Source organism: Manis pentadactyla, chromosome 8, assembly GCF_030020395.1.
Source record: "Manis pentadactyla isolate mManPen7 chromosome 8, mManPen7.hap1, whole genome shotgun sequence".
In the NCBI taxonomy this organism is placed as follows: Eukaryota; Metazoa; Chordata; class Mammalia; order Pholidota; family Manidae; genus Manis; species Manis pentadactyla.
This window is the reverse complement of record NC_080026.1, coordinates 17061549-17089431: the sequence shown is the minus strand read 5'-3', so window position 1 is coordinate 17089431 and position 27883 is coordinate 17061549. Positions and strand designations below refer to the sequence as shown.

At 34.6% G+C, this 27883-nt stretch overlaps 1 protein-coding gene across 2 annotated transcripts in view; it reads left to right on the top strand.

The window, feature by feature from the left end:
* Nucleotides 1-27883, top strand: part of KCNJ3 (potassium inwardly rectifying channel subfamily J member 3) — a 138580-nt gene that overhangs the window by 106011 nt on the left and 4686 nt on the right. The window lies entirely within an intron of this gene.

The window sequence follows — 27883 nt, the reverse complement described above, 5'->3', positions numbered from 1 at the left end:
TTGCTATACAGAATGCTATGTGAATGGAAATATTGATTATTGGGACTTGATCAAAGTTTTTAAAAAGAACATTTTTAAAAATAGTTTTCATACTGCAGTATAATTGTCACTGATTAAAAAAGAAAAGAAAATTACAGTTTGTTTTTGATTTTGACTTGTCCTTCATATGGCACATATTCAGAGTTCCTGCTATATGTATGGATATGTGTATATGTCACACAGTGTAGTATCTAAGTCCTGGAGCTGAAGGAAGTCATTGTCTAGCTGGAAATAAAAACACATCCAAAAATGTCATTAAAGATATATGAACTGTTGAAAACATAAAAACATTAACAATCGTCTATCATAAGTTATGCACATGCTGCTTAATAAATATAAGTAATTATGTATTGGTAGGCTTATAAGCAGTATTCTTTATAACTTTCTGTTATAAAATAATAGAAAATTCTGAATACACCAGCAAATGTCCTAGTAGATTACTTTCACCGTGAAAGTTTTTGTTTGTACTCCTTCAAAAAAACAGATTTCCCCGGGGGTGATGTTTTCATGTAAGTGTGATCAATTCTCTAGAAATTTTCTGAAATGTGGATTTAAAGTGTAGTTCAGAGTCAACCCTTTTACTCTTATTGCCATTTCTTTTTGTTCTTCACTTTAGTCACTAATAATACTTCCATATCTAAAAGATAGTCTTGTGAGGAATTTTAAACAGCTCAGGACTTTTGTTCTGCTGACAGGTTATTTGGCCCTGGGGCGTTATGTCGTATTCATGCCATTCTTCAGTTATAAAAGTGGTTAACGTGAGGAAAAAAGAGAATACCACAACCATTTTAGCACATGAATTGCATTCAAGACCCAGTCTTTATCATCCCCCCTGATAACAAGAACCTATGTTTGGTTTTCTTCCCATTAATTTCATATTCCTGTTTTTGTTCTAATCATAACCTGCAATCTGCAGCCTTAATCATGATAAGCAGTCTCAAATCACTTCATCTCCTTGCAGTGTTGGGTAAACACTTCTGATTTAAATTTCAATGATTCTACATTAGCAGTGCTGGTATGAGCCTGTGATGTCTGATGGAAACTCGGCACAGGGATTACTTAGTAATTATTGGTTTCCTGGAGGTTTATGTTGGAACTGCAGTTAGCACTGTGCCAAGAATGTAAGCCCCAAAGAGCAGGCCAGGCCCGGCTTGTGTGATCACTGCTCTTCACCTATTAGATATGTCATAAAAAATGAAATTAAAATATCTCTGTTGGGTGATCAAACTGTCTAAAAATCTCAGAATTTTAGAATCATGAAAATTAAAGATTAGACAGCTCTATTAGATTATCTAATTAACCTCCTACCCCTGTCTTTCTCTTGAGGGACAGTTCTCTTAATGCCATTTTTGATTATTTTGTCTAGTCTGTTTGAAATGATTTGGCCATAAGACCTCTATACTTCCCACGGGAGAACTTCCCCTGCTCTAATAGATTTCATTGTTGGGAAGTGCTTCTAATTACTAAATCTTTTCCCCTTTAATTTCATGCTATTCTCTTAATTTAACCTTTGTTTTACTGGCCGTTCCTTTTGATAGTCGTGCACAGCCCACACCTCAAAGAAGTTTTACATTTACCCCATTGAGATTTAAAAGGTGGGCAACAAGAAAATTCATGAAAGAGGTAAAAACTTGGTCAAACAAAGTCATATTTATTCATCAACTAAGAAAGTCCCTGATTTCACATGTCTATTAAAAACTGAAATAATTGTTTTGATACAATTGTCTCTTTCTCCATGATCTTGTATTAGAATAGTGAGCCACACTGACCATTCAGAGATGTTTTCCCCCACCCCCTCTCCTGGTGGAAGAGTTAGAACAAATATTCCCTTGACATACACTGTGGGTTGAATTGTGCTGTACCCACCTCTCTCCTCCAAATTCATTTACGGAAGCGCATACCCCCAGTGTGACTAAACTTGGAGTTAGGGCTTTGAGGAGGAAATTCAGGTTAGACGGAGCCCTGATCCAGTAAGATCGGTTTTCATAAGAAGAGGAAGAGAGACAGATATATCTCTCTTTCTCTTTCTCTTTCTCTTTCCCCATATGTACCCAGAGGAAAGGCCATGCGAGGCCTTATTGAGAAGGTAGCTGTCTGCAAGCCAGATAGAGAGCTCTCCCAGGAACTGAATCAGGTGGCACCTTGATCTAGGACTTCTAGATGCCAGAACTGTGAGTCTCCGCTGTTTAAGCCATCCAGTGTGTGGTATTTTGTCGCGGCAGCCTGGGCTGACTCAGACAGCAGATATCAGGAAATGGACTATGCTTTTATCACATCATGTAGGACTCGGGGCTTCCCTCGGTTATAGGGAATGATACAGCCTTGCTCAATCTCAGTAATCCTCCCAAACCATGGGATTCAAGTTAACTTTGAAAGTATTTTTCCACAGAGATGGCTTGTGAGGGAAACTAGATTATTTTGTGAAGTGGACATAAATGAGCTGTCTGTATCCTATCATATGACTAGCATTGTTCCAAAGGGAACGTCTACTTTTCCATCTGGAGAACAGAATTGATGTAGCATCATTATTGGTTTTATTTAGCAGCCATTTTGCATCAGACATTTTGCTAAGTCTTGCATGTGTGTTTTCTCAGTTTTACCCCACGATTCTAAGTGCTGTTGTTACTCGCATTTATCAGATGCAGAAACTGAAGCTTAGAGAGAGGCTGAGGAAAGCCGTACACTTGTGAGCGTATGGCTCTCTCCTGCTTTTAACCACATTGCTATGATGCCATCAAACACAGTTGAGCGTTTTTCCTTTTTAAATAATAAAAAATAAGTCTGTAGATGTTTAAGAAACTAACTTTATTTAATTACTCTCTGATTCCATGATGGAATTTTCAGACTTCTGAGAATCCTAATTGTGGGGGAAACATGACTGGTAGGTTTGACATTTTGTTTGTTTTGTTAGAATCCAGTAGCATGCTGAATGTTATAGAAATCCCATAGTACTTGCGCTTTGGCTGAAAAGCCTTTCTTTGTCATGTGGAATCCTTCTGCAGGCTTCAGAGTTGGCTCAGAGGTTGCCAGGCAGCCCTCACAAAGCAAGGTCATGAAGCAGTTGTATTCAGCAACATAGAATAAGTGAACAATGTGGGCAGTCCCTGAGAATGGGCCCAGACTCTATTTGCATAGCCCAGAGAAAGTTATGGAATATAAACTTTTTAGCAGCTTTTTTGTTGTTCACAAACACCAATGTGGGGAGGATGTTATAGTGAACTTCTATGTGCCCATCTCCAGATCAACCAGTATCAGTGAAAAATTGCCAATGCTTAAATGTCCTTTTCCTTCTTGTAGAATTTTAAAGTCAAATACTTGGCATTAATGGCATTAATCACCAAAAACTTCTGTATTTTTTCTTAAATAAGGAGTTGTTCTATAACAATAATACATATATCATGCCTACACAATTCATATATCTAATACTGAATTAATATCTGAATTTCCCAGATTATCTTAAAAAGTCCTCTTACAGTTGATGTGTTCAAATCAAGGACCAAACACACTATGTACATTTGCATTTGTTGTGTCCCTATTTTTTTTGAAATTTGAAATAATTTGATTTATTGAAACATTGAAAAACTCATACAAAGATTTGCAGAGTAGCCACCACTCCCTTTCCCCTGTATAACCATGATCAAAATGAAGAAATTAGTATCAGTCTGATATTCCTAACTAAACAAATACTTATTCAAATTTCACCTATTTTTTTCCAGAATCCGAGGGATATGCAAAGAACTCCCCTCCCCTCCCCATCATAAACTTATTAAAGAAACCAAACCATTGAAGGGTAGAATATCCTACATTCTGAACTTGTCTGATTGCTTCCTCACTGTGTTATAGAATATGCATCTGGATCCAGTATATTTCCAGAGAACTAGAAATTAAATCAAAAGTCTTGATTCAATTTAAGTTTATCTTCTTGACAAAAAATATTTCAAAGCTGATGTTGGGGTCTTAATACTGTGTTGCATCAGGTCACACATAATACTGCCCACTTGTTCCATTCAGTGATGGGGGTAGGCTGTGGAATACAGGTGGCTCTAACCAGGTTACTGTACTGTGGGTTTCCCCATCAGCTTTTCCTGGTGTGATCTTAGTATCCATTGATGGTCACTGCCTGAATCATTTACTTCATTTGGAATTGCAAAACGTTGCTAATTTTCTAATTGTGTTGTTTCTTTTACAATTTACCTGGAATCACACTGTAAAGAAAAATTTGCCCTGAACAAGGAGTTACTTAGTTACCCTGTGCATTAGTTGGCTAGGGCTGTCATAACAAATGACCACAGACTGGGTGACTTCAAAACAGAAATGTACTTGTCACAGTTCTGGCAGCTGGAAGCCTAAGGTCAAGGTGTCATCAGGTTTTGCTTTGCCCAGAGGTCTCTTTCCTTGGATTGCAAATGACTCACTGTGTCCTCACATGGTCTTTCTGTATGCTCCTGAATCCATCAATGCCTGGTTTCTCTTCCTTACCTTGTAAGAACATCAGCCGCAGTGTCTTAAAACCCCACCCTTATGATCTTATTTAACTTTCATCACCTCTTTAAAGGCCCTGTCTCCAAATGCAGTATTACTCTAAGGTGCTAAAGCTCTAACATATGATTTTTAAATGGGCACAAATCCGTTCACAACACTCTGAACTTTAATTTTCTCCCTTTAACTACTAATTTTTATAGTAAAGGGTCAGTGCTCCAGCTACCAACCAAAACCAGAAATTTTACTTTTCTTTTGGTTGTTTGACTTTGTCTTTCTTTGTATCTATATGTAGCTTTCTACTTGTCTATCTCTTTATCTATAGATACATTTTTAAGTAGCACCATGAGCTCATGGATTTTTATACTTTCAGTGTTTCTATTAATTGAACTCATTATTCCTTTTTGTGCCTGAATTCCCCATCTTTTCTTAGTTCTGGCTGGTTAACCTGGTTCTTGTGTCCTTTCTTTATGACCCCATTAGATTTTACCAGTTTCACTTTTCAGCACAGTAATATGTCAGAATCTGATCTTGTACATTTCTTGTCTGAGACCTTGACGGAATTCCAGAATTCTTTGTGTGTGTAAAAAGGACACTATTTCCTTGAAATGTATTGTCTTCAAGGACAGATTACTAGGAGATTGACTGTTAGAAGATAATCTACTGTAAAGTTTGAGAAGTTGGAAATCTACTTTAAAAAACATTTTTCCCCACAATGAGATGTCAACTTAGACCTGTCAGAATGGCTATTATCAAAAAGATAAGAAATAAGTGTTGGTGAGGATATGGGAAAAGGGAACCCTCATGAACTGTTGGTGGGAATGTAAAATGGTGCAGCCTCTATGGAAAACAGTATAGAGGTTCCTCAAAAAATTAAAAATAAGATTACCATATGATCCGGCAATTCTACTACTGAGTATCTATCTGAAGGAAATGAAAACACTAACTTGAAAAGATACTTGCACCCCTGTGTTCACTGCAGCATTATTTACAATAGCCAAGATATGGAAACAACCCGTGACCACTGATGGATGAATGGATAAAGAAAAAGTGATATATGCATACAATGGAATATTACTCAGCAGTAAAAATTAATGAAATCTTGCCATTTGTGACAACATGCATAGGCATGAAGGGTTTTATGCCTAGTGAAATAAACCAGACAGGGAAAACAACACATGACTTCACTTATATGTGGACTGTAAAAAACAAAACAAACAAACAAAAGAAAGCAAAAGCCAGACTTGTAGACACAAAGAACAGGTTGGTTTACCACAGGGGAGGGCAGTTGAGTGGTGGCAGGCAAACTGGATGAAGGGGATTAAGAAGTACAAACTTGTAGTTATAAAATAAGTTATGGGATAAAATGGAAAATTCTGTCAGTAATATTATCTTGACTTTGTAAGGTGATAGATGGTAACTAGACTTATTGTAATAACCATTTCATAATGTCAAATCACTATGTTGTATACCTGAAATGAATATAATAGTGTATGTCAAATTAACCTCAATAAAAAGTAACACTGGGACTATATACATATACATATGTATGTACATATATGCATGTGTGTGTGTATATATATATATATATATATATATATATACATATCCCACCTATAAATGTATATATAAAACCCACCCCCTTTCTCAGATTCAAGGAATCTGTATACAAAAAAATTAAAAACAAAATAAAGTAATATTTTCCCTCCATTCCTTCAATATCAAGTCATTTAGAAGTCATTGTCTGCACAACAATTTAAACAAGATTATATGAGTTGTATATTATACCACCCTTGGGATGGTTTTCTAATTTCAAGAAGGCAAAACCTACTTCAGAAGCTTACAGTGACTGGAATGGAAATGCTAACACCAGAATCTTTCTAAAAAGGAAAGAGGAAATATGCTAATTTTTCAAACAAATGTGCATCTTTCTGACAACAGAACTACAGCAAACACCACCACAGATATGCTACTTCCTAATTTTTTTTTGGACTAAGACTAACTCAGTAAGCTACCGCTACTGTTCCTTCCCTACCGTACACTTGTCAACCCTAAAATGATGTTGTTCTTCACAAAAACATTGAGAAACAAGGTAGCAGTGTAGTATTTTTTCTGACTCAAGTATTCAGTTTGGAGTATGATATCTGCAGCTGTTTGCAAATGAAACGGAGCAGGTTTTCAGGTAATCTGAGGTGTCAGGTAACTCACATATAAATGATCGCATATTTTTTAATATGTGAAATTAAAACTACATTAGTAAAAGAGGTATTCAGATTCCAATCTGTACTCCTCATAATTATCTTAATCTGGCGGGGCATTTCAGCAACAATGACTGACCTAGGATAACATTTAACTATGTTTTATTCAGTTGCTGTCATTGACAAAATGAATTAGTAAGAGTGGCATACACAGAAGGACTGGACCCTTGACAATTCATCCATTCATTATTATTCAGAAAATAGCTATCTTTCCAATTGCCTTTGCTTCATTGACAAGATGAACTGTAGCCAGTTTTGTCAGTGTGGTTATTTTATGCAGCAGGATTTCTGAATATTTTGCTGTAATAACAGACACTATATTTAAATGGGAACAGAACATACCTATTAGATCACAAGAGTAAGGTTCTAATTGTTCCAAGTAAATGAATCACTACTTTAATTCATATGCTAATGAGATGTTAAAATATACTTTTTAAAACTGGTCAAATTACTAAAAATAAACAATATTTTCCAAAAGCATCAGCATTTGAGTGTATAGTATAGCAATAAAAAGTAAGATAAAATAATCTCATGTACTAAATAGAAAAAAGAGTTTGTAGTGCTGTAATTACAAATGCTTTTAGCTTGGCTGAGCAGTAGTTGAGCTTTTAAATTAAATGTGGCCCTGAATGTTTGGTGAAAATGTTGTTTGGAACTTTTTCTAACAGGAAGGGTATTATTTTAATTAACATAATGCCATTATATCCATTTTTTGACAGATTGGAACTTTAACAGATGTTTCTAATAATTTATATTGCAAATGGTATTGATACAGCACTAACAAAAAGTATGGTATATAAATAATTCATATGCAATAATAATGTGATTATATAAATAATTGAATGATTAAAAAACAATGATATCATAATTATCAATTAACGTTGATACTGAATTAAAATGTAGAAGGAGGAAAAAAGGACAGGGTAAATAAAGAAGACTGAGATACCATAGAAACTTCCCACACCCTCTGTTCCCACAATTAGTCAATGATCAAAGTCCAGTGATAACTCATGGTTTTATTTATTCAGTCTTTCATTCCCTCAATCAACAGATCACACATCTGACAAACATGAGATAATCTCTTATACCCTAATACCTAACTAAATCTCTCATAGGTCATCTCCTATCTCCAATTTCATTGCCTTCATTAACCCTGAAATAAACCCATTCTTTATATCTTATATTGCCCTTCTCAATCATGTAAGTTATATGTGTATTTCAAGCTCAGGTCACATACTGCCTCCTCTTGAATAATATCCCTAATCTTATCCACAATACCAACATTTATTAATTCCTTTTCTGTTATCTCAGTATTTATGTATATGTTTCTTGTTTTATTCATATTGCTTTTTTGTGGGGTTATTTTATTTATAATTTTGTCTTCTATATAAGGCTCTGATCTCCATGAGGCCAGAGGTTTTGTGTCATTTATTCTTCTCTGGTCTCATTATCTTTTTAGTGTGTGGCATAAAGGAAGTACTCATGGTGGAATGAATGAAAGAATGAATGAGTTTTGAAGAGCTGCCACCTCCTTGAAGTAAAACCTGTTGATGTGCAGTATTTGGCTTATTTGCTTTGGTTTTAAAGGAATGTTAGTTTGAGAAAAGTCTGTTTGGCTTTAAATTATCCTACACTGAAGATTCTACCTCTATAATATGATTTTTATTAATATTTACTTCTTGATATCTTCACACCTGGTTCCTTACTCATTAAATATCAGCCTTTCATTTCAACAAAGATTTGAGTGCTTCAGTGTGTTAGACATCAGAGTCACACGGCACCAAATTTTATTCCTTTCAAAGTTATTTAAAAGTCAAGTGTTCATTGAAAAATAAAACCAGTGAGTAATCTATAAAAAGCTAAATATTTACTTCCTGCTTGCTATGGTAGTCTTTTTATTGAGAAAAATGTTAATGTACTGTCAAAATAGGGAAAGGGTGTATGTTTTAAATCATATGACATAGACCATAAATACACATTTTTCATGCATGGAAACCAAAGAGCAGGACCCAAACACAAGAAAAGGTTGTTGGAAGAACCAGATGAGAGATGGTGTAATTAGAAGATGGCTTATCTCAAAAACACATTTATAGCTAACCTTTCAGGGTATGCAGCCAAAGCTGCTACTGTAAACCAATGACTGCAATAGTCTTCTCAAAAGGGGAGCTGTGAAGCACATGTTAAACCCCTTTATGGGAAAACAGTCATGTGATTTCTTCGGTACTAGCAGTGCTATGCTGTCTAAGGGAGACCTTTGACAGGGAAATTAAACAAATCTGAAAGGGAAGAAGTATCCATGTGCTAAACATGTGATACCTTTAAAATTATTTGAAGCTTACATATTTCTCTTAAAGTTCAGTCTGGTTGCTATGGATGGCTTCATGGTTCCCTGTGACCTGGTCATTGTCTACTTAGACGTTGTCTCATCCTTCCTTTCTAATAGTCTGCGCATTCTTTATCCATGACTGATTTTCTTCAATGTATTTGAGCTTCGTGGCTCCCCCTTTTGGGCATTCTGGTATGCAGATCTCTTGGCCTGGGAGAGTCTTCCTCCCAACTTTACGCTTTCTTTTTCATCCTTCTATGTATTACCTGTCCTGGGAAGCCTCCTCACATTCTCCAACCTCAAGTGGCCAAGGTGAATGTATCGATTAGCTTTGTATTCCAAAGGACCTGGCATGGAATCTATCATACGTTGATGAAACGTTATTTGTATAATCTATTCTTTGCTAGACTCATATGTCCACCAGAGTGGGGATGGAACCCATTTTATTCACCAATTTATATATACTGAGTGCCTAGTATGGTGTCCAATATCTACATGTGTGAATGAATATATTAATAATGTAACTAAAATTTCTGGACAAATGTTAAGTAGAAAGTAGTAATTTTGGGGAGTTAGTCCCAGGTATGAAGGCTCAGGACCCCAAGGACCCGTGCAAGATTTTTCATTAGTGATCACTTATCACAAACAAGTATAACTGTACATTCACACTCCACCAAGAATACAGGGCTGGGATGGAAATTTTAATAGTCAAAGATCAGTGGTAAAATTACCTAACATAAACTCACCATTTGTTTTGTTGGAAAAAATCCTCAGTAATGCTTTTTTCCTATTTATTGGTCTTATAGGGTAGGCATGACGCATATTTGTTGACTCAGAAAGAAGAATGAGGGAGAAAGACTGATTAAGGCTCTGATTACCCCATGCTACCCTTGGGCACTTGGTAGCTTGCTAATCAGAATTCACAAATTGTATATTTAGGGCCAACTATGCAGTAGACTCAACATTAGAAAGGAAATAGATAAATAAGAAGCAGTCTTTGCCCAGTGGGATATATGAAAATGTCCACAAAGAACAGAGGATATAGCCTTTAAGCCAGCAACAGTTTTTTTCCTGAAATGACAACCTTGGCATCTAAAAATTTTCAGATACTTACATTTAAAGAGCTTTTAAACCCTGTTTTCTTTTTACTAAAATGAAATGGAATTTGTTGAAGATATTAGTTACTTACAAGTGTCAGTTCATGTAGTTTTGCTAATTTAGTTCAGGAAAATCTTAACTATTTCCACATAATTTCTTAAGAATTATCAACAGAATTTGGTTTTTAGATGTAATGTTAGAGCTAATTTTATGTTGAACTAGGAATAAATACATGCAGAATCTCTCAAGTAGTTATTTATCTTTGACAAGAGGACCCCATTGCTTTGGGCACTTAGATTGGATTTCATGAGTTAAGGCAACACAACTTATCCAAAGTGCTACACACTGAATCCTGAGAGCACAAGTTCTGTTATGCATATTTTAACTGGGCATTTTTTTATTTTTTTGGATAAACCTACTTGTATATTTAAATATGGGTAAGTGTATGTTTGTGTATGGGGATATTTTCTGCAATTCCATTATAATTTAAAGTAGGTGCACTTCATTTAACAGAATATTGAACTTAACAAATTTGTATGTATTTGTAACTACTGTTCAAAAAATAGCTTAGATGGTTTTAGGGCCTTCAGGCATCTTGTACAGTTTCAGGTTCAAGAGCAGGTTAGAGTGTGTATATCTCCATTTCCTCTCTGTGGCTGTTGAGATGAGTCTCCAAGACCCCATTTCTCTTTCTTATCCATACAGTCTATTTTCTAAGATGGCACCTTTTGCCAAATCAAATCCTTCATTCTTCCAGCTTAGTAAATCTGCCTTTATTTTCCTTCATTTTCCCATTTTTATAGTGTAACATAAGCATATCTGTTAGCTCCTGTATATCCTCTTTGATTTGCTTAGAAAACCTAACTCCTGGGGGCAAAGTGTTTTAAGCCCAGACTTGGATTAATTTTTTATATTCAGTAAAGAAGTTTTTAAAAGGGCCCCTGATTCCTTTTAACTTATGTGTTGATAAAATCAATCACCATTCTGTGGTTCAGTGCTCTAACACAGAAATTGCCCCTAAGGTTTCTGAAAGGTGATAATTTTACTAACACAGATTTTCTTCTAAACAGGCAGCTCCATGTTAAAGAGACTATCTCTGCTTGTATGCAAGTATGAAGGGACTGTTGCCCCTTTCCAAGTGAGGACGCCAATTCAAATACAATGACGGCAACTCTAAACCTCGAGGAGTCTCACAAGCTTGTGAGATTTGAAGGATACAGGATGGACGGGGAGGGGTAAACAAATTGAGGACAGACTTATATAGCGTGTTCCATAAATGTTCAAAAATTACTAATTTCAGTTAAATATGTGCATTTAAAATATTTCATCCTTAACTGGGTTTTTATTAGACTAGCTGTATCTAGCGTGATAGATTCTAATCTAGTGTATCTTAATAGACATTTATAGATATAAACACATTTTATATTCATACAGTTCATCATAAACATAATAAGCAATGTTGCTCTCCAGTGTAACTCCTAATGATTCTAATGATTAGAGTGGAGAGAGAGCAATATACTTTCTATAACTAATTCAGATTTTAGAAAATCTTACCAGATTCTGTCAGAACTCTATAGTATGTTACATTTTATATGTTATATAAAATGTTTTATAAATGTTATATTTATAACTAGTGTTATATATATATATATATAAAACTGTGTGTGTATATATATATACACATACACACTAACATATGTTATGTTGTAGTATAGTCTAATAATGTTAGATTCAGCAACACAATATTTTGAATGAATTTCTGTGTTCAGTTACCTTCATATTAAGTAAGTGATACAAGTTTGACATTTGCATTGTAGTTACGCTAAGATTAAACCTAGAAGATTCAATAAACTGCCAAAATACAGTGATTTCATTCTTAAAATCACTACTAACTACTTGTATGTTATCATCTATCATCTACATTTAAAAACTATGTCAGGAGGTTTTCACAAGATAAAAAAAAAATTACAGAGATGGGCGTTCAGGTTTCGCTGACAAGAGCCATCATATGAAAACCTCATGTACCTGAACTTGGAAAATCTACCCAAGGTTTTGAATAGCTATTAACAGCTTCAGATAGCCTGCTGGGGCCCACGGTGGTCTCGGTCCTGCCCACTTCCCATATGCAAGGGCAACTAAGGCAGGCCAGGATGGATTCCCAAATGCTAGGAGGGGGAAGGGTTGGGTTAGAAGTTTCCAATATTTTTAATATCATCAGTTTGCTGGAGCTGGGAGGGGTGTTGGCATTTCTGATTTGTCAAGACTGGTCAGAGGATTTGAGGTAATCAGTACATGTTGTACCATCAAGGCTGAGTCTTGTTAACATGGGAGGGTAGTGAGAACTCTTCGCTCAGGCAAAACATGGCTGTTTTAGTCTCATGTGAAGCATGAGGTTTGGGCATAAGCTTTCCACCCAAGCTGCTCCTTTGAATGGTGCTCCTCTGGCAGTGGTGGGCAATCTCCTGTTACACCCTCTTCTGGCCCATACCTTTGGATTTGTTTATCTTGTATCGTTTCAAAATCAAGAATGTTTGTTCTGTATTGCTAGATAGATAGATTTAAGGGTAAAATGTTTAGTTTGAGTTTTGCAAAAAAAAGACAGTGGAAAATAGAACTTACTTAACCAATTCACTATATCAGAAAATGTGTCACATCAGTGCGCTCTCATATATAGTAAATATTATATAACACTTAGGTTTAAAGTAATAAATTAAAAAACTATTTGACAGTATTTTTTTTCCACCATCCCATTTTGGTTCCGTTACTTTCCCCTTTGTCCTAGCTAAGTAGGGGTTGGAAGTGTCTGACAGGGCCTCGGTAAAGGTATACCAAGGACTGAAATGCAAGTATTATTTAAAATGACAGTAGAGAGACAGATGGCTGTTGCATACACATATTCTAATAGCAGACAGTACTGTTAATTAAAATAAGGGTAACTCAGAATGTAACCAAACTTATACAGAAATTTGATCTGTGTAACAGAGACAATTACAGCTCTCCACTTTAAACCAAGGTTGTATTTAGCTTGTTTTCAAATCATCTAGTCATTGGGCTTATGTTCCCATTTCATCTTTTTGGTGTGACATCATCTTTAAACCAGACTGTGTTATAACAAGTCAGAGTAGGTGAGACTGGCACCTGTCCTTCCTCTGTACCTCAGCTTCCTTCCTTGATACAAGTTAGTATTTTAGATTATGTGCTCTAAGGTCTCTTTAACTCAAATTATTCTGGGTTTCTGTAATTACACTATTCAGGCAATAAGGCTATTCAGCTTATAATAGACATAATTCTTTGCCTCATCAGCATTCTTAATTAAGTACTTTTTTTTTTTTTAGCCTATTTTGCTCTTATATTCCTGGAAAAGAAGCCGTGAATTGTGGCCATATTCCAGTAGCTTCCTACTGATTATAGGACATCTAATGGCTTCCATTAAAACTGTATCGCCAAATCGCTGTAACAGTATTGATACCTGTTTGTTCAGAAAGGAGCCCTGGAAAAACAATTTCATTAAGATGCACATCATGCATTTCAAACTCAGTGTATTTAATCTGATTAGTTGGCTGAGGCCCAGCCAGTGCTCTGTCAGCAGATCAGGAGTAAAACAAAGAAGCTGTAATTAATGAAATTAATGCCAGATATAGAAACTTGAGATCTGAGGTGACATTTCGGTCATAACATTTCCTTTGAGCTTAGCAGAACGGAGAGACAGTTTAGTTGGAAGTAATTGTTTGGTTTTAATAGCACATGATTAGATGAGGATGGTTGTATTTCTCATGCTACCGGATGCTAGGACTGTAAGTTGGCAGGCATGATGGCCCAAAACTGTCAGACAAATTTAGTCAGAAAGTTCAGAAAATGAAGGGGTATGATTTAATTTACTATTTTCCCCTTACTTTTCTTATGAATACAAGTAAAATTTCATGGCATGTCCATCTTCATCATTCTGACAACACGAAATTGTCGGTTGCCCATTTTTGTCAGCTTCTAGATCCAATCAGTTGTCAAGTCCTGTTTAATTTTCCTTCTAAATATCTTTCTGATCTACTGCCACAGCTACTTGTCTGGCTACTGTCTCTTACTATAGCTTCCCAACTGGTCTGCTTTAGTCTTGCTCTAATCAGGTATTTTCTCCACAGAGCAGTTGTGATTTCTGCAAAACGCTGTCAAACTATTGTCACTGCCTTTGATAAAACATATTACCCCCCACTGAGTGGAGTAACACATTTTTTCAGGTGATAAGTACAATTTCCCTTCAGTATACAACACCAAATACTTCTTATCTGACAGAAGCTTTTCTGGATTCCAAGGAAATGGAAAAGTTTAACCTTTCAAAAGAATCTTACACAAAATGGTTGTGTATAAGATCTGGGTCCCTGAAAGTAAACATTAAATATTAATAATAATAGTAGCCATTATAGCAAGCACTAATTGAGTCCTTCATGAAAGGGAGAAGTGGAAATTATGAAGAAAGGACCTTAGGATAATTGCCAGGTGCTGTGGAAGGCTGTTTTTCTGCACTAGCTTTCAGGTGGTGGAGCATGATAATACAAGTCAAGAGCTGTGTGCAAGGGACAATGTGTATGGATGAGGTGTGTACTTAAAGTGAAATAAAGAAAATCTGTAAAAGATATGTGCTGAATCTCCTTCCACAGTTAATACAGATTAAGAACACATGAATTATAAAACAGTGTCACCAAGGTAAAGACAAGCCTTTTTAATTGCACAGGTAGTGCAAGTCACTGAACCTGGCTTTGATTACATGTTACCTTTGCAGGTGCACATCTAAAGATGCACACTTCCATAATTTGGGCGTGGGAGTTCTCCTTAAGAAAAGAAAGAATACAAAATTATGAAATCAAATGTATGAAAATGGAAAGGGCCTGGGATAGTGAAAGTCTATGAAGCTTAAGCTTGGTAAAATGTTAAATCCACCCCGGACAGATTGAAATTTTGAATTTACTTTCTGTTTCTCTGGAAAAATAGTCTATGCATTTTTCCCTTTTTCTTACAGTGATAGAAACATTTCTCCATTAAGATCTTCCCCAATTCTAGCAACAGTCCTAGACTTAGATCTTACAGGATAGGACTTCCCAGTAAACTCCTCTTCCACCATTTACTAGACATTATGTGCACTTAAAGAAATGATGTGTGAAGAAAGATTATGACAAGAGTGTGTACTGCTTGAGGGAAGAAGTAAGTTAAGAAGAACATGGTAACAGTCAATAAATAACTAGATGTCAGTTTCTGAGGGAATGGAGTCCCTGTAGATGGTATAAGCAATGATCATTGTTGCAAATTACAGATGGGAAATTTTCTTTATATTTTTAAAGAATGATTACATAATTTTATCTTTGTGAAAATTTGACATTAGACTTAGGTTTTGGAAATTATCTTAGACAACATAGAAAATATACCTATTTCTTGCCTCCTTTGTGGAGATAAAATACAGGTATAGACAAATACGTGTGCCTGTATACACTTATGTGAATAGCCTAGATGTTGCCTATTATGGTGAGCAGGGTGTTTAGAATATACAAATTTAAGCACAAAATAGTTGGTTATATGACTTCTCATTCCACTCTTAAATGTATTTTTAACTAATTTTTCTTTTAAGTTTTAAAACCCCTTTATGGCTCATGAATTATAATAATCAAATTTTAGAAATTATTATAGAGGAAAATAGATTTGCTGCTATACCTATATCTCAATAGATTTTTTCACTATCATGAAACTTTCTTTTTTGGAGGGGCAGTATCCCTATGGTACATAGACCCACCTTTAGGACATAGTAAAATGTTTGAAATGTTGCATCTAAACATATATAAGGGCTCTTAAGATAGAAAGTAGTTCACTCCAAGAACAGTACTAACCTCACTCCATTCTTCTGAGCTGTGAGGCCTTGAGCAAGCTCTTTAACCTCTCTTAGGTACTGGCTGTTTTGTGTTTTGTTTTCATTTTTCTAAACTTCTTTCATTTACTTATTATCCGTAGCCTTTATTTTTCACACTAGTTGCGGGTTTATAGTAAAATTGAGCAGGCAATAACGTTTCCCTACTTCCTCCTGACCCTGACCTCCCAGCCCCTCTTACACACAGCCTTACCCACCATCAACATGGAGTCCCGTGGTACATTGTTTACGGTCATGAACCAACATCGGCACATCATTACCAGCTTAAGTCTGAAGTTTAAATTCCGGTTCATTCTTTGTGTTGTATATTCCAAGTTTTGACAAATGTATAAGAACAAGTATCCATTACTATAGTTTCATGCAGAATAGTTTCACTGTCTTAAAAATACTCAATGTACCATCCACTCAACCCCAGACATTGGTAGTCACTGATCTTTTTACTGTCTCCATAGCTGTCTTTTCCAGAGCGTCATATAGTTTGGAATCATAAAGTATGTAGCTTTTTTGAGACTAGTTTCTTTCACTTAGTAATATGTGTTTAAGATTCTTTTAGGTCTTTCCATTTCTTTTTATCATGAAATAATAGTCCACTGCATCCATTTTATATATACATACATATATCAGCTTGTTTACTTCACTTACCTATTGAAGGACATTTTGGTTGTTTCCGGCTTTTGGAAATTATGAATAAATTTCTATAAACATTTGTATGTAGACTTTTGTGTGGACATAAATCTTCAACTCATTTGGATAAATACCAAAGAGCCTGATTGCTAAATCATATGGTTAGATATGTTTAGTTTTATAAGAAACTCCCAGACTGTCTTCCAAAGTAGCTCTACCATTTCGCATTTCCACCAAAAATAAAATAAGTTCCTATTGTTCTACAGCCTTGCCAGTGTTTGCTATTGTCACTGTTCCATATTTTACACACTCTAATAGGTGTGCAGTGGTATTTCATTGTAGTTTTAATTTTCAATTCTGTAATGACACATGATGTGCAACATCTTTTCATATGATTAATTGCCATCTGTCTATCTTCTTTGATGAAGTGTCTGTTCAGCTCTTTTGGGCATATTTTTCAGTACAGGTTTATCACTTGAAAATGAAAAATAATACTCCACAGGGGTTTTGGAAATAAGATAATTCATTTGGATACCTTGGCATAGACTCTAGAATATAGCATACATGCACCAGGTATTAGATGATAATCTTGTCATGCGCTATCTATATTACTTTGTAACAACATATCTGTAACAGAAGTTTCTCCCTCCTCCTCACCCCAGCAACCAGCTTCCCTTTCCATTTTTTTTTTTTTTTGAGAGGGCTTCTCTCATATTTATTGATCAAATGGTTGTTAACAACAATAAAATTCTGCATAGGGGAGTCAATGCTCAATGCACAATCATTAATCCACCCCAAGCCTAATTCTCGTCAGACTCCAATCTTCTGAGGCATAACAAACAAGTTCTTACATGGTGAACAGTACAAGGGCAGTCATCACAGACACTTTCGGTTTTGATCACGCATTCATGAACTATAAACAATCAGATCAAATATGAATATTCGTTTGATTTTTATACTTGATTTATATGTGGATCCCACATTTCTCCCCTTATGATTATGATTATTATTTTTAATAAAATGCTGAAGTGGTAGGTAGATGCAAGATAAAGGTAGAAAACATAGTTTAGTGTTGTAAGAGAGCAAATGTAGATGATCAGGTGTGTGCCTGTAGACTATGTGTTAATCCAAGCTAGACGAGGGCAATAAAACATCCATGGATGCAGCCGTTTCCATTTTTAAAAATCAATCCCTCAATGTTCTTCCTTTGATTTAGCTTAAAATATTTCTATTATTCTTGACTCATCCCCTAAACGCACTCATATTTTTTATTTTTTCCTGTGGGATTTTTGTTAAATAAAGACACGAACTAGTGAATGAAACAGTTTCAGAATAATCTTGGATACTTTTGTATCAACATACATTGTAGAGGAGAGGATTTAATCATATACAGTTCATGTGTTTTTTAGGTCAGTCAAATGAAGTATTACCTTGTTAACTTCTGGACTGTTTATTAGAGCAAATAACTGCATGACGTTAAATTATTTTGTAAATCTTTTTGTTTAAAAGTGATATATCTAAGAATAAACATCACTAGCTCAAGTCTACTAAAATTTGTGGAAGATATAAGAATGTAGTGTCTGATTATAAACGACACAAAAATTGATACCTTGTGTATATATAGGGTCATAAGATAAACCTCTTCTTTACCAATTATTAATCCGATTTTATGATTATTACATGGGCATCTGTTTGATTTCTAGTATTCCAAGTAGATTAACTCACCCAGCTTTCCTCTTTTCTCTGCTCCTTCCTTGTTTAGACCTCAGCTATATTGTCTTGTGATAGGAACAAGCTTTTTAATATTACTTTTATATACTGTATATCTAGCATCATTTATATGATAGAAATAATTCTGTTCATAAATGTTAAACATTCTGCAAAAATATATATGATAAAATTGTCCTCAAAGGTCCCCAAACCCATTGAGAATTCTCCCACTGGACCCTGGCTTTCTACATTAACAGAATGCTTGTAGACAGATCATTTTTCACTTAAAAACCTGGGAGAAAACTTAGGCTGCCTTCGGAAAAGAGCTATGTTTTAGAGCTTGGTTGTCATTTCTTTCCTGAAAATGTCAATTTTAAGGAAGTTACTATTTCATATGCTATTTGCAGCATTTTTATAACTGAATTTGAAATCCTTAAGTGATTTTTCTCTAATTGAAGTAAATTAAAATACTATCGAAGGAGATGAGAAACTATGTAGTTTAGGGAAAATTTTAATAGTTTGACTTTTTATACCTGTTTATGTCATGGCAGAAAATTATATTTCATAAGACATGTATATATATGTTAAAATCATCCATTCATTTTTTTCTTTTCAAGTACATAGGCTAAAATATCGTATGTTTGTGACTATTACTATGATGTGACATTTTCACACCTAAAATAAAAGACATTATTAGTTCTCATAAAATTATAGGGACTTCATTTTTCACTTAGGCTCTATAAATAACATTACAGCAAAATTAGAAGCAAAATTCTCTTGACCTTTTGCTGCAGAACATAGAACCAGAAGTGCTGAATTGCAAATATTTGTTCAGGCGTTTCTCTAAGCCAGCAAGCAAACAAAATGTATTTGAATTTCTGCCAAAAAAGATGTTAAAAAATAGCTATGGTTTGTGATTTAAAAAGATGTGTCACAGCCTAGATAAAAAGTAAGCCTCATGAGTTAAAAGGAAAACAAGTTTTAAATTGTCAGGTAAAAATGGATACAGTGCATTTATATGGTGATCAGTTACAGTTGCATGAGAGAGAGAAATTTCATCAAAATTTTAAATTCAACAAGCAAATATTCAAGTGTATCAAAATTTAATTATCATATGGTTTAATGGTTAAATGCAGATTAATCTAACCTCTCTAGGAAGTGTATCTAGATGGACATCTATCAGTGTGTAATTTTACAAAAGTATAAGAAAAAGACAAACTGATTATCAGTGTGATTTATCAGCAAGTGTGTATTGCTTCTTTGTGCAAGAGACATTCAAATTTAATATAGTGGTTGTATATAATTCATTTTGATGTTCTTTTCCTCCTTATTTCACTAACCAAATAAGAACCTCTTAGTGTAAATGTTTCAATGTCAGTTTTTGAGTTTATGAAATGAACTGATTAACAGCATAGAAAATAAAATTGACATATTAAAGATAAATATTTCATCAATAATTATACCCTTTGCATTTTTATTCATGACCATCTGTAGTGGCTCTTGCAGTCTAGTAGATTACTGGTGGTTTGGGGAGCTCAGTATCAATGAAAATGTTGGCTTCTCCTGCACTGACAGTTTTACCCTTCCCATTCTTCTTGTGCCTCCATTCCTTCTGCTGTCTCTCCCCAAGAATGCCTCGAGCATTTCATACCTGACACAGTGCTGGATACCGGAGATGCCAGGGTGGCAAAGAGCTCTTTTAAGAAGCTTATTCTAATCTTATGTGTGAATGAACAAATAGGAACTGTACTTAAATTTAGGTGCAACTGGTTGTGCTTTTGTGTGTGTTGTCTCCCCACCCCAGAAGGTTGTTGTTTTTTCCTCACATGGTGGACACACATATGTGCCAAACCACTATTCATTTTTTAAGACTAGGTTTAAACATGGAGGTTGAGTGGGTCAGTCCTCACTCCCGGCCATAGCACCTTGTAATTCAGCACTTAGAGGAGTGCCTGCCAGAAAGGAGATATTTAGTAAATCAATAAATGTTAGTATTATTACTGATTGAATTATGTATGTCATTGAGATATTTACAGTACTAAGTAGGTGAGGAACAAGGGTGTATGTGCTTGTGTACATATGAGCGTTTGCATGACAATACAATATATTTGAAGGATAATAAGTCAAAACTGAAATATCAGGAAAGAAGATATTTCAAGCTGTTGAAACAGCTTGGACCAAGTAATATATACAAAATACAGTAGTTACTAATGAGAAAGTCATCAAGTCAATAAAATTGGAGCAGAATAGCCTAGAGTTTCAAAAGGCTGGTTTTGGAATTGCAGCGCTTGAGTTTATGTCTTGACTATAACCATTTCTTGTCTGGGGATATTGGACAAGGAATTCCACTCCTGACACCTCAGGATCATTATCTTTCACATGAGGAAAAGTAATACATCCTTCACAGGGTGGCAGGAAGATTTATATGGTAATATGTAGAAAACTCTTAGATTCTGGCATATGTTTTTACTCTGTGTGCTTACTGTTCTTGGATTTTAAAGAGAGAAAACTGTAGTAACATAGAAGTGGATTTTGAAAGAACTAGGAATACATGATTGTAAGTTTGGGGTTAATTTTTTATTTCTTGTTACAGTTTTTATTTATTTATTTTGCTTACATATCACATAGTTGAAGTTACTAGGCCCCACCTCCTAATACCATCACATTAGGGATTAAGATTTTAATCTACGAATTTTAAGGGAACACAAACATTCCATCCATAACACCATACAAAGTGGTTATGAATGATATTTTAAAGCAAAGTTTAGGAATATCTTTAAAAACAAGAATTAATCTAAGCATTTAATTATTGTAATTTGTTAATAACATTTTTGAAAAGCCAACTAGTGTGTTATTGGTTTAGACAAAATTTCAAAAGGTTTTCTTCTCTATGACTAGGGATAATGTTCTCTGAGATAATTAAATTCCAGCATTATCAGAAATTTGTTGTTTTTTTAAAGCTAAAAACATATTACATTTTCCTTTGAAAAATATCTTTTCTGATGTTAGTCTTCTAATAAGGGATATTCCCCAACAGTAATTGGGTTAAATTATACCTATACTGTTAAGCTGTTTTAAAAGCTAAAAATCATTTCTTAATGAGAGACGACAATAGCATGAATGAATTTAGGTAGCTGTTGTTTGGTTCTGTAACTGACAGTGCAAGAAAACATGTTTTAGCAGGTATCATGAAGGGAGAGCAAAAAAGACGTGTTAAGGACGGAACATTTTCACTGTTATGCTAAAGGAATGATGATTAGTTGAAGGTGTATTGAAAAAAATTCTACAGTTCTTCTATGTGAAGTGAGAATAGAGAGCTGGAGGTAATAACGCCTTATCAACACAGCAGAGAAGCTAACTGTATTTTGAAAGGAGGGGCTGCTGCTCTAAACTGTCACCTTCGTTCAGGCAGACCAGGCTGACAGTGCTTGACCTGACTCGGTCCATAATGCGTGTAACAGTAGGATTTCCCTCATACTCCAGATAAGCATAGTTGTCTATATCAAATTAGTGAAGACAAACAAGACGAAAATTGTTTCATTTGCTTTGAGTTGATTCAGAGAAATGAGGTGATCATTAAAGAATTGAAAAAATTTAAAATGACCTTTAACTAATTGGAAGCCCAATAATAATACAGATTGACAATGGCAACCAGTTATTGAGCCTTTCTTGCTTACCAAGTAACATGGTAGACCCATAACATTTATAATTACAATAACCTAGTAAATTATATATTATTATCTATCAATTATTCCTCATACTATCTATACTTTATAGCAATTAAGGTTCAGATAATTTAAATAATATGCTCAAGGTCTTACTAACAGTGTATGGCTAAAACAGCAGCAATCTCAAATTTATATTCAAAGCCCATGTTCTTTTGCTTAATATTATACTGACTCTTTTAAATATATTTTCAGCAGTATAATCATGAATTCTGTCATATTTTCTACCGTCATTGATTCTTAGCACCTACTCTTACATTCCTTTTTAGGAGTCTACCACCTTATTCTGCTTAGATCATGGTTAAAAATCTATTTTCCTTCCTTGTGTTCTTCTGGGAACTTAGAAACCTCAAGTATTACTCTTGAAATTTGTTGCTAAATTTATTATTGATATTTTATTTTCTAACAAATGCAATGGGGACTTTACGCTTTTGTGTGTTTTAATTTTTTTAGAATTCTTTGACCTAGCTTGAGCAATAATGGCAAACTGATGTCTGGGAACACATTGTAAGACCAAGTGCTTATAAATAATAGAGGATAATCTTGGTTTGGATGCATGCCATATACTTCTACTCCTCTCTAAAAGTCTGTCTGAGCAGAATATGTTGAGCTTTAAAGGGATTCCATCTTTTTGAAAATTGCATTTTCTGGAAGCAGTTTATATATTCTTAATAGCTTTGCAACCTATATCCCAGAGGAGCCTGATGCCATAACCTTAGTATTATTGATCAGTGGTGTCCCAGTGTCTTTATGTTTTATAAAGAAGATTGAAAAAATAAACATCATATGCTTCCTCAGAAAGTTTCAAGTTTAAGTTTGACTTCAGCTCCATTCAACACAATAGAGAGTAGAAAGAGAATGCCAAGTAAGCCTTACATAAATGGGTGAAATTTTGAAAGTACTTTAGGGAAGAAACAGCTACAGACGTTGTTCAGTAATCCTTAGAGCAATATTTAGGGCAGTCTAGGAAATTATGTATGATATAGTGTGTGGTGTGTATGTCAGTTATAAAAAACACTTCCAACTTCTGAGGTAAAAAATAGAAAAGGAGGATAGATTTAAGGAAGAACATTATTTGGCTAAATTTTTCACTTGTGTGTGCATGTATATAAATGAAATTTGTAGAGTAGTCCTATAGCCTATGCTTAGGGAGTCTTCTAAAAGAAAATGATCAATATTTACTGTACGTGTAATTTGTGTGTGTTACTTAATTTCATCTAGTCCTCTCAATATCCATGTGAAATCAATAGAATGGGTCTTAATTTATAGATGATGAAATTGAGGATTAAAGAGATTTAGCTGTTTTTTTTTCAAGGTCACACATTAATTAGTGATGCAGCTGCATTTCTCACACCTGCTTCAGGAGTTGTGAGGATTCAAGACAATATGTAAAAAAAAAAAAACTTGAAAAAATATTTGGCACACATAAAGCCTTATAGCAATATTACCCACTATTATAATTGCATGGCTCCTGAAGGAGATCTGTCTTCCTTCTATTCTTGTTTAGTAAAACACAGCCACCATCACAGGAGGACTTGTGTCTCTCTCGGCAACCTCTACATTACGGTTTAGATAAAGCCTCTCCTGTGGAGAAGTTAGTGATTGTCTGATGCTTTCTGTGTCACAGCACCCACGCATTCCCCTTGGCCTGTGGTTCTGTTTTGTTTAACCAGCTTATATAGGCGACATACGCACCATCTCTGACCAGAACAAACAATAGAGAAAAACAACATTTGAGGTATTCTGAAAGTTTCATTAAGGACTTGTCAAATCACAGTGCCATTGTCACTTAAAAGGCTTGCAGACTTCTTAGTTGAGTGAACATTCAATTCAGCTAAAGATATGAACTCAGCAGTGTAGTGTAGAGGCAGAATCAGAAGAGGAAAAAGTAAAAACTGAAGAGGTTAGATGACATGTCCTCTGTCATTTTAGATTGACACACTGATGCTGGATTAAATTAGATTAAACGTAATATATATATATATATATATAGCCTTTGTATCCCTGAATCAGTGCACAGAATAAATCTTTTTCTCGCAGAATGTTTTTCCTCCAGGGACTCAAAAGTCCCAGCTATTTCCAGTAGCAGCATCTGTTGCTCTGCCAGTTTCCACAGAGATGGGCTCGTGTTGATTTTCATCGCATTTGTTCAAGTCTGAAATCTGGTTAAAACATGCAGACAGTTGCATTGCCAGTTAAGAGGCACAATCATACAGTATCCTCGGAAAATGCTATTCATCTGCATTTATGTTGATTCAAAGAGCATTAGCAGTTATGAACCTAATCATGGATTCTTTTCAAATCCTGGGGATTTGAGTAAGAAATATTCTAAGATAAGGAAGCATGTGATGATTTATGCATGTTCTTGGAAAACATAATTTTATTTACTATAGATCTTCTCAATTAAAGTCTGTATTTTTTTCCAACAAACAAGTTTTTGAGATAACTTTTGTAAAAAGAAATGGTTTCTCAACTACACCTTATCTCAGCACATTGTCTAAACTGCCCATATTGACCATCACAGATGTTTTTCCTGTTACCCAACTTCTAAGGCTTCTGTATCATTATACGTATGTTGGCTTGTACATTATCTGAGATGAAGCTTTGTTTAAAACTCTGATGTTGTGGAGCTGGAAATGTCTGATATTTGTGTACCTACATCTAAGGAAAGTGTAAATGGAAGAGAAGAACAAAGGCTAAAGTGCTCACTAATGTTCTGGGGACACAGACACTCCTCATTTGGTTTTGCTTTGCAGTTAATGTGTGTGTTTTTTTTTTTTACAAATTGAAGGTTGTGGCCACTCCGCATCGAGTAAGTCTTTCAGCAATATTTTTCCAACCGCATTGCTCAATTCACCTCTCTGTGTCACATTTTGATAATTCGCACACAATCTCAAGCTTTTGCAATATTATTTTGTTATGGTGATCTGTGATCAGTGATTAAGACAGGCTGAAAACTCAGCTGATAATATTTTTTAGCAATGAAGTAATTTTAATTAAGGTATGCAAATCTTATTTTAGACATAATGCTACTGCACAGTTAATAGACTACAGTATAGTGTAAAAAAACTTTTATGTGCACAGGGTGCAAAAAATTTCATTTGATTGTCTTTTTGTGTGTGTGTGGTGGTCTGAAACCAGCTCAGCGATATATCTGAGGTCTGCCTACAATGACCACAAGTATTATAATGGATTTTAGTTGCTCATTGCTCACCCTGCCATAGGCCTTTTTAATACACCCCAAGTTTCCTCACTTAGTTTCCTACATTTCTGACTCAACACATTATGGTTCTTAAATATGGTTTTATCTCACAGTATTAATGTGAAGTCAATATATGGAAAATGTTGAGAAACCCTAAAAGTTGTGAGTATGAGTAATGTATCCTTTGAAAAAATTTTAAATACTTTGACCATGTCTATAAGAAGAACTGCTATCTGAAATCTAACAATTACAATTTTAGAATTCAGTTTTCTATGTTACTAATATAGGACAAATTACTATTTGAATGCATTATCACTAATTTCCAAGAAGAACAGAAAACGCAAGTGATCAGAACTGAATGATAAAAACAGCAGCCATATTTGAGCATTGCCTGAATACCAAGCACTGTTCTTGTCACATCAATTCTCAACAGCTTTGTAAGAGAGGTCATTGCTGTCTCCACTTTGTACAAGAGAACACAGGCTCAGAGAGCTTTTGGTAATTTCCACAAGCTATTTGTTAGTGGAATTGGCAGCCAAATTCATATACTTTTCAATGTGTAAAGATGTTATCTCTCAAGTATTAGTTTGCTATGGAAGGAGGTAAAGTTAATTTCATATAGTAGAATAAAATCCCCACCTTACTTTTCAATCAGAATCATCCACTGGCATTTTAGTAACCATGCTTACAGATATTTTTATGTAAACAAACATCTGCAATACCTGTTTCCTTTACGGCCTTAATAATCAAAGGCCTGTTACCCCAAACTGAAAATTATATTTCATTTCCTCCATTTTTCGCCTCCAAGTTTCTCTAGTTCTTTTCAATGGCTTCGGAAAATGACATAGGCAGCAACTCGGGGGTAGGCACTGGAGATCAGCCATGTGGGATACTATATTGGTAAATAACGTGGACAGAATTTTGATTTTTAATCTCATATTCCTTTCCTAATGTAAAAAAAAGTCAATAAAATGAAATGGGCTAAGATGGAGATAGTAATCAATTTTGTTACAATATTTATTGATGTTTAAATAATTGAACAAGTTTCAAGATCTGAATTTACTTCTACTTTTAATATATAAATGCATATATTGTGATCTAGGGAGAGCCCTACAAACCTATGTTACAAAGGTAAACACTGAGTTACACTGACAGTGTGCCCCAGCTTCAGATAGTTCTACTCACCATCAATTTCCAAAGGAGTAATTTTGAAAAATTAAAATAGGGTTTAAGATAAGTACTAACAGTTAACAGCAAATAAAAATTTGTGATCTTTTTTCCTTAAATTTAAATGAATATCCTGGACTGGAAAGACAGCATAAAGAGTTTGAGAATGATTTTTAGAGAGAAAAGGTACTTCTTTAAACAAAGAAAGGATACTTATTTGAATTACTATTTCATATCTTAATGGATAGGAACAGTGACATTCATTCTTTATTCCAGTTACTTTGCTGGATCTTTAAGCTTCTCAAAATAAGACCGAGTAGATATATCAGGAAATGCCTTTTTTTTTTCTGAATAAGTGATGATCTGTAATTTTCTCTCATGAAACATTTCATCAGAGGCTTGAAAATTATTTGAAAATATGGAATGCTACAGAGTTCATAAAACTTAAGAATTTTTTTAAAAACTTATTTTCTTATTTTCATATTAGAATGTTTCTGGGAACTATTCCAATATATCGATTATAAAGAGTGATATTCGGTCACTATCGTGTTTCTACTGTTACAGTTAAATTGATAAAGTATTTAGAATCGAGTTTCTAACTAAAACAGTAGAGACATCATTGCAGAGTAAAAACAGTAACAAACTGAGAAATTAGAATAATTTAGCCATCTTTTCTCTACAGCTTCCTAGATCTGTGTCCAAGGACAGTCAAGGGATTTAATCTCTCTGAGCATTATAGTCCTTATGTTTAAAATGGACATGAGGATATTTCCTTATCATGACAATATTGAAGATTAGAAATAATATAGAGAGAATACCTAACACTGTGCCTGAGATATGACAGGCATTTATTTTCTTCGTTAAGTTTCCAAAAGCTTAATGTCTGGAAAAAGACAGTATATAAGTGATAACAACTGATTTCCACAGTGATATTTAGCTGAAAATAATTATAAGGCAAGATTTTGGAAGGATTCCGGGAAAGGTTTAATTTATCTTCATTATGGCTTTTTAATTATGCATTTTTACCCTAATTCTAAGTATTATATGTGTGGTTGCTAGTCAGAGTGAAAAAGATAGAATATCCCTTTATCCAAAAAATTTTAGGCTTGCACACAATAGAAATTATTTATAAAGTGACAGAGGGAATATAGAAATTAAAGGAGAAAGATTATCGTTACTTGTTTAAATTGTACTTAATTATTGAAGAGGTTCATTTTTAAAATTGTCTGTCATTTTGCATTTTAATAGCCTCTAATAGAAGTCTGATAATGAAGGTAGAGGAAAGTAGTGAATTTTGTAACTTAAAGAAAATTGTATCTTTTGACTAATATAGGACTGACGATTGAT